The sequence below is a fragment of the Phaenicophaeus curvirostris genome, chromosome 13 (assembly GCF_032191515.1).
Source record: "Phaenicophaeus curvirostris isolate KB17595 chromosome 13, BPBGC_Pcur_1.0, whole genome shotgun sequence".
In the NCBI taxonomy this organism is placed as follows: Eukaryota; Metazoa; Chordata; class Aves; order Cuculiformes; family Cuculidae; genus Phaenicophaeus; species Phaenicophaeus curvirostris.
This window is the reverse complement of record NC_091404.1, coordinates 9,077,073-9,091,494: the sequence shown is the minus strand read 5'-3', so window position 1 is coordinate 9,091,494 and position 14,422 is coordinate 9,077,073. Positions and strand designations below refer to the sequence as shown.

Sequence of the window (14,422 nt, the reverse complement as noted above, 5' to 3'; positions counted from 1 at the left end):
TCGCACAGGTGACCTGCTTGCGTTTCTTGCTGTGATGCCCCTGGGTGCTAAGACAGCAGAGCAGGGCTTCTTTGGACATTCCAGCTGTGGCCTTGCACAGACACCTGTGTTTTAAGGGTTTGACACACCTGTTGCAAGGTGCTCTCTTTCACTGCACTTCTCACCCATGTTACGAGTGAATATCCAGGCATATGCAGCGGTCTTCTGTTCCTTCAGAGATACACCAGCTTTATCCTTACAGGAAAACAGAGAACCTGTTAGGCTACATACTCTTATTGTTCCTCACAGATGCTGACCAGCCAGTTCTTAATGACCCAAGACCTTGCAGGTGACTTCAGAGAGCTCTGCTTTCAGGACAGCTGCAGTGAACAAAACATCCCTGGCCTCATGTAGATTAGCATTGAAAGGTGAGGTGATGCTGTCTGCCACCACCTAGCTATATCCTTCTCAAAGCCAAGTCAGGACAGAGGAGCTGGGAATTCACCTGAGGGAAGACCTAGGTGGGAAAACAAGGGTTTCCTGTGCAAGGCAATGAGGGAGTAAAACTGACTTGCCTTGACTAATTAGGATGATAGACTAATTAGCTAATGAGAGAAGCCTTCCCAGTGTGGATGTACCATCAGAAGCCGTTAATTAAAAGTCTTACTAAATCCCAGGCCTTTGAGATTAGTGTGGGAACAATAAACACTGGTGTTGTGTCCTTTAGCAGACACCTAGTCTTCTCTGATTTTTTTTTTTTTGTAGAGTCTTTAAAATAATAAATCTGCTTTGGAGTAAATTATACAGATATGGAAACAGCAGTGGGCAAGCAACAAACAGGGCTTACAAGGAGCTAGACTGTTTCAGCTTTCCTGGGGCAGCATCTGTTCTTCCTTAGCAATATTTCAACTGCAGTTCTCTCATGTGTTATTTCTTTTTTGAGACTAATTTCTCCCAGAAGAGGCTGTATTTCTTCTGGTCGATCATTAGCTTTACTAAGCTGGTCGTTGCTGCTGGACTGTTCTCATTGCTTTGATGAACCAGCCTTTCACAGTTTTTTCTTACCTTTGAAAGTAGTTCTTTTGCTGATTTGCGACAAATGTGGAAAGATACCCACTTTTCTTCCCATGTGGAATGAAGACAAATGATCAACTCTGACACTTTTTTTTCTAGGAGTATGATCCTGGTTTGTAATCAATCCTTTTGTTTTCCTCTCCCCTGTTTTTAAGTGAGTTTCAACTTCCAGCAATCGACAAAAGCATGCTAGAAGGATGTAACTTGCGGAATATTGTGATCTTTTCCAGCTCCTGTAGCATTTGTAATGTGGGCAGAAGCTTCTCCCATGAGGGTGCTGCTGAGCAGCGTCCCACCAGTGCCCAGGCTCTCACAGGGGTGCATGAGTGTGTCAGGACTCTGCTGTTCCTGCCTGATTTATGGGAATGGACACCCTCCCAACAACCAGCAGATTTTATCTTATGCTTTAATATGCACATGGGATCCTCAGTGGATAGGTGTGCATGCATGTGTATGTCTTGCTGGAATTGCTGAGGAGCTCTTTGTCTGTTCTAGCTTCCTGACGTGTATCTAAGACAATTTCATTTTGAAATAGAAAGCTCACCAGTTATTCTGCACCATGTCACCCAAGAAAAGCACTTATTTTTTTAAAGAAGAAGAGACAGAGAAGCCAATTCCTGCAAAGCATTAACTTTGTGCATGTCCTTTCACACACCTTGCTTCTCTAATTCTGCTGAGACTGCTTGTTCATTGGGGAAACCAGGAATGGACGGGAAAGGTGCTGTGTCCAGGGCATCTAAGTGCATTTCGTTGCTGACTGCAGGATCAGGGTGCCAGCACGGACAGGCACCTGGCAGTGCATTGCAATTCTATCTTTGGAAACCCAGCAGCCCTTTTTGTTCTAATGGGTTTGTTTTAAGTCTTGGACTTCCCTCAAAGTGGGGTTATCGGTGTGCGCCGCATCCTTTTTAAAGTAATAGAGTGGGATTTGAATTGGCAGCCTACTAAACACCATAAGTAATTGGTGGCACAGCTGCAATTGTTGTGTTATCCTGGCTGCAATGCTGCTAACGGAGCATAAACGTGTTCCCCTTTGCACTGGAGGAACAGATGGTTTCCTGTGGTTCTTGGGTGTGAGTGTTGGCATTTTGATTCTATTAATTCTAGTAGTAGTGCAGTTAGAGTGGGTGCTGATCCCAGGGCACATCCATCCCTGCTCTATCGCTGTATCCCCAGAGAGGGGATGGTCCAGGCCATGCATTCTGCTGGAGGCTGCCCACAGAAGCTGCAGGTCAGGGCTGCCCCGTGGCCCCCGCTGAAAGCTGGAGTGCGTCTGTGCTGGAGCACTGACATACAAGCTGCCGCGGTGATGGGGACTGCAGAGCTTGGCACATCGCTGTCGGGAACAAAGGCAACGCACGCAATACGTGTGATGTCCATGTATAGGGTATTGAGTGCCCATACTGTTCTTGTGCTGTGCTTGAGTTCATGGTGGAGGAAGACAGGGTGATCCAGGAGAGGGAGCGACTGTCTCCCTCCTGGGCATCCATGAGCTCAAAATACTTGAAGTCTCTGCTGTGATGGGAAGGTAGATGCTTTGTGATCATGCTAAAAAGATACTGCATAGAAGACTTCTGATCTGGCACCTTTTGTCCTTCTGAGTGGTGCAGACTTTAAAGTGGATGAGGTATCTGCTGGAGTGGCCTTGAAGTGGCACAGGAATAGCAACGTGGGAAACTGGAGTGGAAATACCCTACAAAGTTGGTAAAAGGGCAGCCTGAAGCCGCAATGTCATTCAGTTGGAAAAGAGATGAAAGTAGTGTTTGCTTGAAAGAAGTATTTGCTTGAAAGTAGTATTTGCTTGAATTCAGCTCCTCTCTTATACCTCTGCCTGTGATCTTTTCGGCTATGTGTTTGTCAAAAATAGTTTTCAGTCTCGTGTTGTGGAGCTTGTGAGTAGTTAGAAAGCTCTTGTGCTGGCTTTCTGGACAACTGGGAATAAAACCTAAATACTATTGGTATCTACTGAAACTAGTGATAGTGTTGTTAGTTTATCTGCCTTGTTCCTACTCCCTCATTTTTAAATTATTTTGCTTTTAAGTGCTTTTCCAAATTGTTGAAAGCTACTGACATTCAGCAACTCTCAACCTCCACCATAGAGAACACAATTTTTTCTACATTCTGCATTAGCAAGTGTTTTATAATTCATTATAAATTATGCAATTAATTCTAGTAACACTTAAGTTTTCAGACATTTATAGGTTGCTTAAATATATTAATTCTATGAAGTCAGAAAGTACATGTCTGATAATGCATCATAGCTGTTTCTCATGCCTCACAATTTCCCCATCTTCCTCACAATTACGCTGTATAAGTCCTTTCAGTGATTAACAGCGTATGCCTAGAATTATGTTGGGAGTATCTTGAGAAGTAAGAAGACAGCTAAGTTTCAGAGCAGCAGAAGGAAATCTTGATGTGGAACTTCAAAGTGCTGGAAAATTATATGTAAAGAGATCAAGCACCTCTGTTTCAAAAGCTGCTCTGTTCTTTTCCCTTTAACTAGTAAATGATCTGTGTTGAAACAGCATAGGCAAGCAACAAAGCACATCTATCCGGTGGGTCTCTTTCAACCTGGTTATTCTGTGATTCTGTGATTCTGTAAGCAGCAGAAAGGCAGGAATAGAGCAATATGAGCCCAAAATTATTTTGTAAAGAAGCTTGTAGCCTTCTAACTTAAGATGTGTGCTCTGAATAATTGTGCAGAAAAATAACCCTTTGTGCATGAGAATGGGTTCATCTTTAAAAGGCTTTAAAAGGAAAGGGTGACATGAAGCCTGTTGTGTGGGTGCTTGAGTTTGCCTTATGACGGAAACACTCTCTATTGGGGTCACCTCTACTGCCATCCTCTCAGTCCTCCCTTTCCTGTGACAATTGCATGGAAGTGAGCCAAGACAGCTTCACGCTGGGGAGAAACGTAAAGCCAAGGAGCAGGGTTTCACAGGATGGAAAATATTTGTTCTCTTCCGCCAGTCTTCTCCTTCCTTTTTCTTAATCTCTGAACATCTCCATGCATAATCTCTCCACATTGCAGCCAGGAGCGTGGTACCTCAGAACTACTTCACTAATTAATAACTGTTTGCTTATGACTTTTCTTCTCTTTCACTTATGTTAAAAAATGGATTTTGATTTGCCATTGTTAAAAGTCAAGAACGTAGCACGTATTTGAAAAACAGGCACAAATCCAACCCTTTTTCTGGTTTTGGGAGAAAAGAAAAAAATCCCAACCTCAAACCATATTCAAGACTTCCCAAGTATTTAAGCAAAAGAAGTAATTGTCTTTAAGGAGTTAAACTTGTGGAGTTTTATCTGAGAACTACACAACCTTTTTAGATAGTTGTGGAAAGGGCTGATCTGGTACAATTTGCAGTCCAGATCTGGGACACGTGTTCTGCAAAGCTGCGCTGGGGGAGATTTCAGTGGCTGGAAAGGTACGGCATGAGTGGCTTTGCATTGCACACTGCGCCTGCCCCTTCACTCATTGAGGTCCTGGAGCGTGTCCAGAGAAGAGCGATAAAACTGGTGTTGGGGCTGTTTTTTTCACACCATTCAGAAAACTTCCCTGAACAAGGAACAGGAAAGACTATGGAAAGCTGAGCACTTGTTGACTCCAGTGGCCTAGTCCTCTACAATCCTCTTCCTCATCTCATTAGCAAAGCAAGATAACTAGAGGGTAGCATTTGTATAAACTCATAGATGCAACTCACTGTTTTGCAGGGTTCTGCAGAGCAGGTTGCAAATCAGACACCACCTCTTAACTTGCATATGGCTTCATCTCCTGCTCTGAGTAGATAAAAGGAGTATAAATAAGGAGCAGATATTACTTACGCCAACTTTACACATTCTTGGCTATGATGCTTCTTTTAGGAATGTTTCCTTCTCCAAAGAGCCAAATGAGAACTGTCTTCCTGAAGATGATGACTGATTAGGAAGCTGCAACATCCAAACATTAGGAAAGGAAACAGTATGTGACCTTTATGAAGAGAGCTTTAGCAGCTCTGGAGAACAAAACAACTGAGGATATCTTTAAAAATTCAAAAGTGAAGTAGCGCAAGAGGAGCTGGTGGTGCGGCTGTGTACATCATCAATGGTGTAGTCTGTTTTTGCTCAGCATCCAATACCTTCAAGGGAAAACTTTTGGGGTGTTTCAGTAAAAAAAGTACATTGTAATTACACACTGGTTAAAAATCTATTATTTCGTGTTAGAAGTGTATCTGGCCAAATTGTAAATGCTTATTCTCCATGGCTCATTTGTGTAAGATCTACTTTGCAACAAAGCTGGTAAAGCCAGTGGAGGAAGGTACTGCAGATTAACAGGCATTTTTAGTAACACCACCATGAAGGAAACCTGATTCTCGTTTATTTGCAGAAATTTCACAATCTGGCAGTACTGTCTGGCAGCCTTTCCTGTGATTTTCAAATGACTTTATATTAGGATCAGCCCAAGCAGAAAGATTTGCTTGATTCGTGAACTTCTAATAGAGATTACCTGTGAACTCTCTTGAGATCATGATGGGGACACATAAAGAAACCAGTAGTTACTGATGAACGTACTTAGTGTTTTTATTCACATATCTGTTATTAATAGACCTTTTCCAAAAACTTCTGTCTAAATTTAAATGGACTGTTTATAGCAACCAGCCAATAATAAAATATACTGGGCAAAATGTGCTGAGCATATGAAACAAGCAGGGTCATTAAGCCATGAATAAATCATTGGTTCAAATCAGCTTGCACTAACGATAGTGCCCATTTAAAGAAAATGTACCATATAATTCAAAGTATTTCAGGATTAATAATAATAATTACATTCTTAATCACCAGGAGGCAATGTTTCTTTCCCTTGCAGCTGAGGAAAGAAACTTTAGTAATGCAGGATTTATACTTCTCTAGATGTGAGTCTCTAATTTCTCCATAGCAATTGTATCAGACACGTTGCATGGGATTATTCCCCTCTGCTGAATGGAGAAAGTCAGAGAAAGATCACAAATTTGGCCTTGTATATTGTTTGAGGAAGAGAATAGGCTTGACTTTTAATTCATGTTCTGTGGGGAATTGCTATGTCCAGATTTGGCTTCTAGTGTTTAGAACTGGAACAAAAAGTCAGAAGTTCCTGCGGGCCGAGGGAGGTTGCCAGGTTATCAAATCTCTTTCTTGCTGTTGAAGCATGATAACATGCAAACGTGCATATAAGGTAAAATTGAATATTTGTGTACAGATAATTTGAGATGAAGCTGAAGCATGTTTACCTATCAAAAGCTAATTAGTTTAGTTGTTTGCTACTGACAACCCTGTCCAAATATCATCACTGCCTTTGAAAACACATGTTCCTAACATCTCCACACAGCTGGGAAGAAGACCTGAGTCTCTGGGTACTCAGCTCCCAGCTCTGCCCGCGCATTCCCAGCTCCTTCAGCCTGTAGGCAGCCATCCCTCGGGGATGCAAAGCTTACCTGTGGGACGAGTGGCCAGCTGGCATCTGGCAGGAAACACAGATGTCACCTTTTTTCTCCTTGTATGTTGTCTTGTAGAATGAATAAAACTTGGATCATTCTATGAATTGTGGAGGCTTTATTTTAGACAAGAGGTGGATCTCACCTGAGTTACCAGGTTGTCTTCAGACATGGGTAGCTTCTTCCACTGGTGGGAACCTGGTGCCCAGTGCGGCTCTCGCCCAGACAGCGTGGTTATGGGCTTCTTGGAGATTGCTGAGGTAACCATGAAGTTAGGTTTACATGGTGCAGTCTTCTCTTGGGGGAGACTTGTAAAGATCTGTCAGATTTGCAAGGATGCATTTTGTGTGAATAAACCTTTTCTGGCCACCATTCAAGCATGGGCTCCTATAGGCTCAGCTTGGGGCAGGCACAGCATCTTCCCTCCCTGCCTACCCTCAGCCACTGCTTTCTGGAATATTTTCTTCTCCAGTTAGGCTTACGTAACTTGTTAGAGGAAGGCTTTGTGCACCATCTGTCTTGTAAAATTTTCTTACGTATTCACTGTAGTGGTGTTTAAAAATGAACTCTCTTATTAGAAAAGCTACTATATTTTATTAACATTACATATGGCCATGGTGTACTTGCCTGAAAGGGTGGAATGCTCCCTTAAGGCACATTATCTCCCTAGTGCCCAGTACATGTTTTCTTGAACTTATCTGTAAGGCAGATCCTCTGGCAGCTGTTGGCAATGGGTACGGGACCAGATGGCCCTCAGGTCTGCTTTGATGTGGCTGTTCTCATGCTGAGAGCGTTCATCAACCCTTTGGCCTCCGTGAGGTACGAGGAAGTGTTACCTTAATAGTAATTCAATTAATAATTCAATATGGTAAATATTGATCATCTTTACCTGGCTTTCTAAATGCTTTTGGCTTCTCAGGGTACTCGGAAAGTTCAAGGTATTATTTATAAAGAGACCAGAAAACACAGGGAACTGAAGCAAAAGAAAACAAATCAAAATGTAAGCTTTCTACAGCTTGTCCAAGACACCATCTATTACAATGCTTTGCCTTAGCACTCTGTGTCATTTCTGAGAAAATCTGTTATTTAATATATTGGAAATAACTGTTTAAATTTATCCACTGTAGATGTATACAAGCATGTTCCAAATCAAGAGGGAAAATTCAAAGTTACTTTATGAGGAAGTACTTTCTGCAGCTTTTATTTTGTATGTTGCTTGATGCTTTTTATCCTCCTAAAACTTCAAAACAGGACAGTTCATGTCTTGGGATAGGATCACAGAGTTTGAAAGAACAGAAAAGCACCAGAAGCAAATCCTTAATGTGCAATATTGCACACAAACCCCTGCTAAATACATGTTTCAAAAGCATTTTTATAAAGTGATACTCCTGATGTTGTAGCTGCAGGAGCAGTGACAGCATTCATGCTCACTTCAGTGCAACAGGATCAGCCCTGCTGGGAAAGTGTCAAGTAGCAAAAAAAAAAAAAAAGGCATATGGGAGTATTTACTCTTGAGACTTTTAAGTACTGAGAAGGGAAGTGCCAAGTGGTGGGTGGTTTTGACACGCTGGGTGTGCCACCACACTTGCTTTTCCTTGTCCTTTGCTGAAAAAAGAGAAGGAAGCACAAAGGGAGTGGGACAGAAATGAGAAGGGAAGAATGGTGAGGACCTGAAGAATTCCCTAGGCTGTGGGATGCAGACCCATGGTCTTGGGAATCACGTTTGTAAATGTTCTTCTGCATTTCCCAGTGAGAAGCAGTTGTCCAATTCTGCTTTCTTTAAGAGGGTTATTAATGCTTTCAGCATGGATGCTATTTTCAGTTTTCCACATCCTTTCAGTGCCTCAACAGTCTCTTGTGAAGATAAAGTCTGTTTATTTTTTTTTTCCCAGATGAGGTTGTGTGGTGTCCTCCATTAAGGCCTCTGAGATTGTGTATCTCTGGGAAATGAGTGTAGATCCTTGTGTAATCATTTGCATGATATCATGTGTCAGAGTTGAAATCTGTGTAATTATATAAAAGACTGCATACCCCATGAGCTAGAGGTGAAGAAATTTGTGGCTTCTAACCAGGGCTTTATCTAATATGTAGTTTGTCTCAGATATTACGTAGGTAATGAAATATATTTCACATTATGTCGTTCAAGTTTCCAAAAATACATCTCCAGAGTATTGGTAAATTCTGAATTTGCTTTTGCCCCATGTTAGGGGTTGGAAGAGTTCTTGGATGCTTTTGTGATGAACATTAATCATAATTATAGGCATGTCATTTCTTGAGCTTTTGTATTTGTGTCTTCTCAATGTTTGTGTGACCGTTGCAGCAGCTGCAAATATTGATGTAAACACAGGACTACATCCATGGAAAATAATCTGTAAATGATCAGAAGACTTTGATGCACACTGTAATAGGGCTTTTCTTTCTTCAACTTTAAATAGTATCAGCAGAACCATTACCTTCCCAAGATGTTCTCACTTTTCTTCGTCATACAGATAAAAGCCAGCTTTGCCTCCCTTTACAACAAAACCACGTACATAATGCCACTAAATCCCGATATCATCTTTTTATACCACTTGTACATTGTAGGAGAATGTATTAGTGAGGGAGGGTAAATATTTAGAGAAGAAAAAGGTAGTCTCATAGCCTGAAGCTAGTGGGTGTGTTGTAGGATGCATTATGGTGAGGTAAGGCACACAACTTCTTTCTCATCCTGTGCCCAAAGGCGTTGGACTTCACACTTCCAAGAAACAGCCGACTGGGGTTTGTTTTCAGAGGGTTCGTTCCCACGAGTCTCTAGCGTGTTACCCTGGCTCAGGGCTGCATGTTGTGAACAGAGCATTTTAATTTCCAGCTTTGCCTATGGGGAAATGGAATAGCATGTGTTTTAAGTCCTGCTACTTCTTGCAGAGGTCACACTGATTCAGTGAGAACTGATTTTGGCTTCCTATTACATGGCAATCTGAGGGGAAAAAAACTGGTGAATCCTGGCTTAAGTGGATAATGTGAAATGCAGATGTGTCAATCTGCCTTGCCCTGATGTCTACAGAGACAGAGCTGAGCCTTCTGCATGGTTTAGACTGTAATTTGGAACATGCATCATCCAAAACCCTACAATGCCCAAGAAAGCTTGTGTTTTCTTTTTGTTTGGTAGAGACATAAGTGCTATTTTGTTGGTCACATCCACTGGAATCAGATCACACCCAGCTTGCCACTTTATTTCTAAAAACTGGATCTCCTGGGCAGGTCCCTTGACCTTGCTTTGTTTTATGCAAAACCAGCTTTCAGAGAATTCGAACTACTTGCTTTATCAGGAAAGTGAAAGAGCTTGAAATCACAATGAAATATTCTAATCCCATTTGGTTAATTCAGAAGTTTCTTCTTGGTTGATGTTAGTGGAAGTTGCATTTTTTGAAGCACTGAAGAACAAATTGTGTTGTCGCTTGAGCCAAATGCTCTTGTTCCAAACAGAAGGTTGCTTGTACAACCTGTGTACTGGGGTGTGCTGAGCAGCCAGAAAGCATGCAAGAAAAGAGCAGCAAGACTCCAGAAGCAAGACTTTGCCGACCCTCCCATTTTCAGTTTTTTTTTTAAATTATGAAGTTTCTCTTGTTTCTTGGATGGAATAACACAGATCCAGATCCAACAAGCAGTCTGCCTTCAGTGGCCTGATAAATTGTTCTTAATTTTCTGGAATAGGATAATTTCATTTAGGTAAGGGAAGGCAAAATGAGCAGGTTTTTCGGGATGCTGCCAAGTAAGAAGATTAAGTCAGGATCAAATCCATTACCGAACCAATTTATCCATATTGGCTAACACCATTTCAGCCTCTTTGTCTTGCTTTTATTTTTTTTTTTTCTTGGGTGGCAGTTTAGGTAACCCATAATTGTACTGCTGTATTGCAGCATTACATGATGATTGCTTTACTTAAAATCAGCTTTACAGCCCTCTTAATGTTTTTTAAGCAGATTTATTTTAGTTTGTTTTTTTTTTTTTCAAGGCAACTTTTTCTTCTGTGAATGTACCATTTCTTTGAAAACTCATAGGACTTCATTTCTGGAAATATACAATCCTAATTGTTGTAGGCTACTGCAAAACGCACTTGCAGTGGAGATGTTGCCTCTATTAATTGCACATGTCTGTGTGTCTGTTATTATTCAGCATCAGCTTTGAGATTCCTTTCAGGGTACCTGTTCCTGGTCTCCACGTTAGGCCTGCTTGAACTTGTCTCACCAGTCTCTGTTTTCTTCATTTTAGTTTCCTACTGACTGGAGGATTTGGAGCCTCATGGACAGAAGTTCTGGTATCAGTTGAAGTCTAAACTCAGACAGAGACTTTCGGGATATTTATAACATGCGTGTCTTTTGTGGATTCTTTACTAATTTCCTTGTTTTGGATTTTGCAAGCTCTACCAAGGAACATGTTTACTATTATCCCTGCTTTCTTTAGTCTTGCTGAAGTAGTCAGTACTTCGGGGAAGACTCTTGGTTTAGGGGAGACTTCTACTAATAACTCCTTGCCCACGACGAGGTACTCAGTTTTCCTCTTCTAGGTTGTGACATGGAAGATGAGTTAGTTTGACTTGAAGCCGGCAGCAACCTCTCAACAGTCTTGTGTCGTTACCTCTGATTTTCTTTGTTTTAGCATCGTTCCTACAGAAGATGAATTAAATGTTGAACATCAAAATGAAGTCAGTTTTCCCATAGGCTGGTTCTGCATTGTGTGAGTATGACTTTGACTGAAACTTAATCCCAGTCTGTGTTTTTCTAACAACTGAACCACCTGGTTTCCTGGAAAACTTGAGGTCACCCTGTATCTCTTCAATGAATGCAATCACTCACAACACACCTCCTCTCCTGGGGACCTGTGCCCATTGAATAGAAAGGTTTTTGGTTGGGTTTTTTTTTCAAATATATCATTCAAACTTCTATAAAATGTAAATAAAGTTGGCCTTCAGGAACCAAAATTACTGGGGAAAGTCAGATAGTGTGATCAGACACTTCATTTCTCCAGGAAACTGGTGTGAAAAATGGAGATGAGCAACACTAATATTCTGAGGTCCCCCTATGAGGGAAGAATATATTTGTGTCCAGTTGGTGTTTAGGTCCTTTTACTTTGAAATCCATCTTCATATATTGGGAATATTTGTAATTTATGGTGTATTTACTAATGTTGTAGCAGCAGCTTCATGTCTACCTCAACACAGGGTCTTTTAGGGGACAGTCAGGATGACTGTTTGGGTGTTCAGGATGGTTTAGCTCCTTGAGCCCAGGATAATAACTTGTTGGTGTCTGGATTCTCTAAGGTATGCATTTTTCTTCTTGACATTTCCCTGTTTTCCAAGGAGGAAGGTGACAGCCCTGTTTTATGTGATTCTGCGATTACCGGAATTCACTTGCTGGAAGCTGACATCATCGTAAATGTTGCCATTATCTGAGAGCAGCCTCTGCATCAGCTTCAGCCCATGACTGTCTTTCAGGCAGTCTGAGAAACTTGTGTCATTTACTGTAACAACGATTTGAAGTGCCCTGTCTTCTAGAATTACCAGACATCTGAGGATTGTGCAGAAAGGGCTGATAAAGAAACCCAAACAATAAAGTGGAGTAAAGAGAGTAGGTGTGTTCCTTTCAAAGAACATGCCAAGATCCATAATTCAGCAGTAGCTGCTCCTAGTGCAAAGGCTTCTTCACAGACATTTCACTAGGTATTGCCTCCACGAGGCCACATAGCTTTTGAATTTCTACTGCACGTGCTAAAATGTTCCCACCTTGGGCCCAGTGAGCAGGGTCCTGTAGTGTGTTGTGCACGTGTGTTAGGGGACACTCTTGTTCTTTTGATGAAAATGTTGTGTTCCTTTCCTGAGAAGATGTTGCCATAATATAGCAATGTATTGTACAGTTGCTGGTAGTTTTATCTGCTTCAGTCATCTCTGCTGTCACGTAGTGCTATTGGTATGGCTCTGCTGTTGTACATAGATGGCAAAGCTCTTTCCTGGCATATAAGCAAGGGTTCAGTTTGGGGAAGCCAAGAGGGATGTGTGAGCTTTTTGTTAAGTGAGACTCACTGGGAGATGTGCAAGCAGCAGGAGCCTGAAGGGGAAGGCGATGCTGGACCTCAGTTCCTGAGGCCATGGTCTCTGGGAACAAGGGATTAGTTTTAGGCTCTGGTTACAAAGAGGGAATTGTCTGCAGGCTGTGTGTGACCGCCTCTGTTCCAAAACAGGTATAAATTAGAGAAGCAACACTCAGTTTACCTAAGAGCTGCATCACTGCTTTCTCAGATGCTGATCTGTGAGGCCATAGACAACTTCTGCTCTGTGCCAGAAGGCCAACAGCATTGTTCTCATGTGGTGTGATTTACAATGGACCTTTCCAGTTATTCCCTAGAAAAGCTGATGAGGTTTTTCTGGAAGAGATCTTCAGGCATTTTGCAAATTGACACGCTGCAGACACGGAAGCATTGACAGTCCAGAAATGGACCATGACTGTATTCAACTGCATCCAGTTCAGAGCATGAAAGATTTCCAAGTCAAGTGGAAGCTGCAGGATAACTGCTGGATACAGTAGTCCAGGTTAGGAGTTAGTTGAGGGCTCTTCTGATTCAGACCACCACTGTTATGAATTGTTAACTCAAGTAGCTCTGTCTTTTTCCAGTGCCAGCAACTCCATTCACAGCACCTCTAGCAGTAAAATGTGCTTCCAGTACCATGGTGGGGTAATGACCCCATCTAGTTGAGTGGGAAGTGTTGTCTACTGAACTTATAGCTGCATGTATAGCAGTTAAGCATTTCTCCTCTAAACCAGCCCTAGTTTTGAGGGATTGAGGAGAGTGCCAAGACAGGTAAATAGGACCTGTTTTGGTCCTATTTACTGGCTTCTGCCAGTTTTATCCCACTTCTTTCAGTTGTTCTTACATCTCACAGGCTCCTGAGGCTGCTCTGCACAGGGCTGTTCAAAGTTAAGTGTTTGGTTTGGGAGAGCTGCCCGAGAGTCAAAAGGTGAGCATGTGAGAAATATTTTAATTGCTGTTTCTATTCTGCCTACTGTTGAATGACATCTTTGTACTTTTAAACATCAGTGAATGCAAGGAAGGGAAATCTTCTGCTGGCAGAGCAGGAAGCCAAAACATGCATAGGCAGTGGTTTGCTCAAGGCTACATGGCAATTAACTGGGAAAGTCCTTGCTCGAAACAAGAATGGGTGTCTTGTTTGTCCCTACGGTCAGTGCTCTAATGTGAGAGTAGCTCTGACTAATTAAATGCAGAATTACACAGTGCGATCACCTCCTGCCCTATAAAGAAAAACAGAACAAAACCTGTCAGCACTGTGCTGTGTCTCATGGTGTGCGATAATCTTGGGCTGGCTGGGTATTTAACTCATTTCATAATTTAATGTTTATTTTGGGCTTATTTGAAGCAGAATCGTTCTGTCCCCTCGGGAAATCAGCATCCTTCAGGCAAAATCTATACCAAAATCTATAAAGGCAATCTCAGCAGCCTTCATGGGTGAGACCAGTGCCTTTTGGTGTAGAGAATTTGGGATTGCCAATACCTGGGGACAGATATGGCCTTGACTTCTTTGGGAAGAAGGTAACATGTGGTCTGGTCCAGGACGGTGTTGGTGTTGATGCTGCAGACCCATGAGCATCCTCCGTTTTGAATGCTTGCGTATTTTGATGGAATCACAGGATGGTCGGGGTTGGAAAGGTTCTCTGGAGATCATCTACTCCAACCCCTCTTCTAAAGAAGGTTCACCTGGAGCAGGTTGCACAGGAACACATCCAGGTGAGTTCTGAATATCTCCAGAGAAGGAGATTTTACAACCTCCTTGGGCAGCCTGTTCCAGTGCTCTCTCACCCTCACAGTAAAGCTTTTCCTCATGTTGAGGTGGAACTTCCTATGTTCCTAATCGTGCCAATTGTCCCTTG

The 14,422-nt window shown here is 42.1% G+C and overlaps 1 protein-coding gene and 1 long non-coding RNA gene across 2 annotated transcripts in view; both read left to right on the top strand.

The window, feature by feature from the left end:
- Positions 1 to 14,422, top strand: part of LOC138726210 (uncharacterized) — a 219,331-nt gene that overhangs the window by 70,506 nt on the left and 134,403 nt on the right. The window lies entirely within an intron of this gene.
- Positions 1 to 14,422, top strand: part of GPR50 (G protein-coupled receptor 50) — a 40,662-nt gene that overhangs the window by 11,490 nt on the left and 14,750 nt on the right. The gene's annotated exons all lie outside the window — the stretch shown is intronic.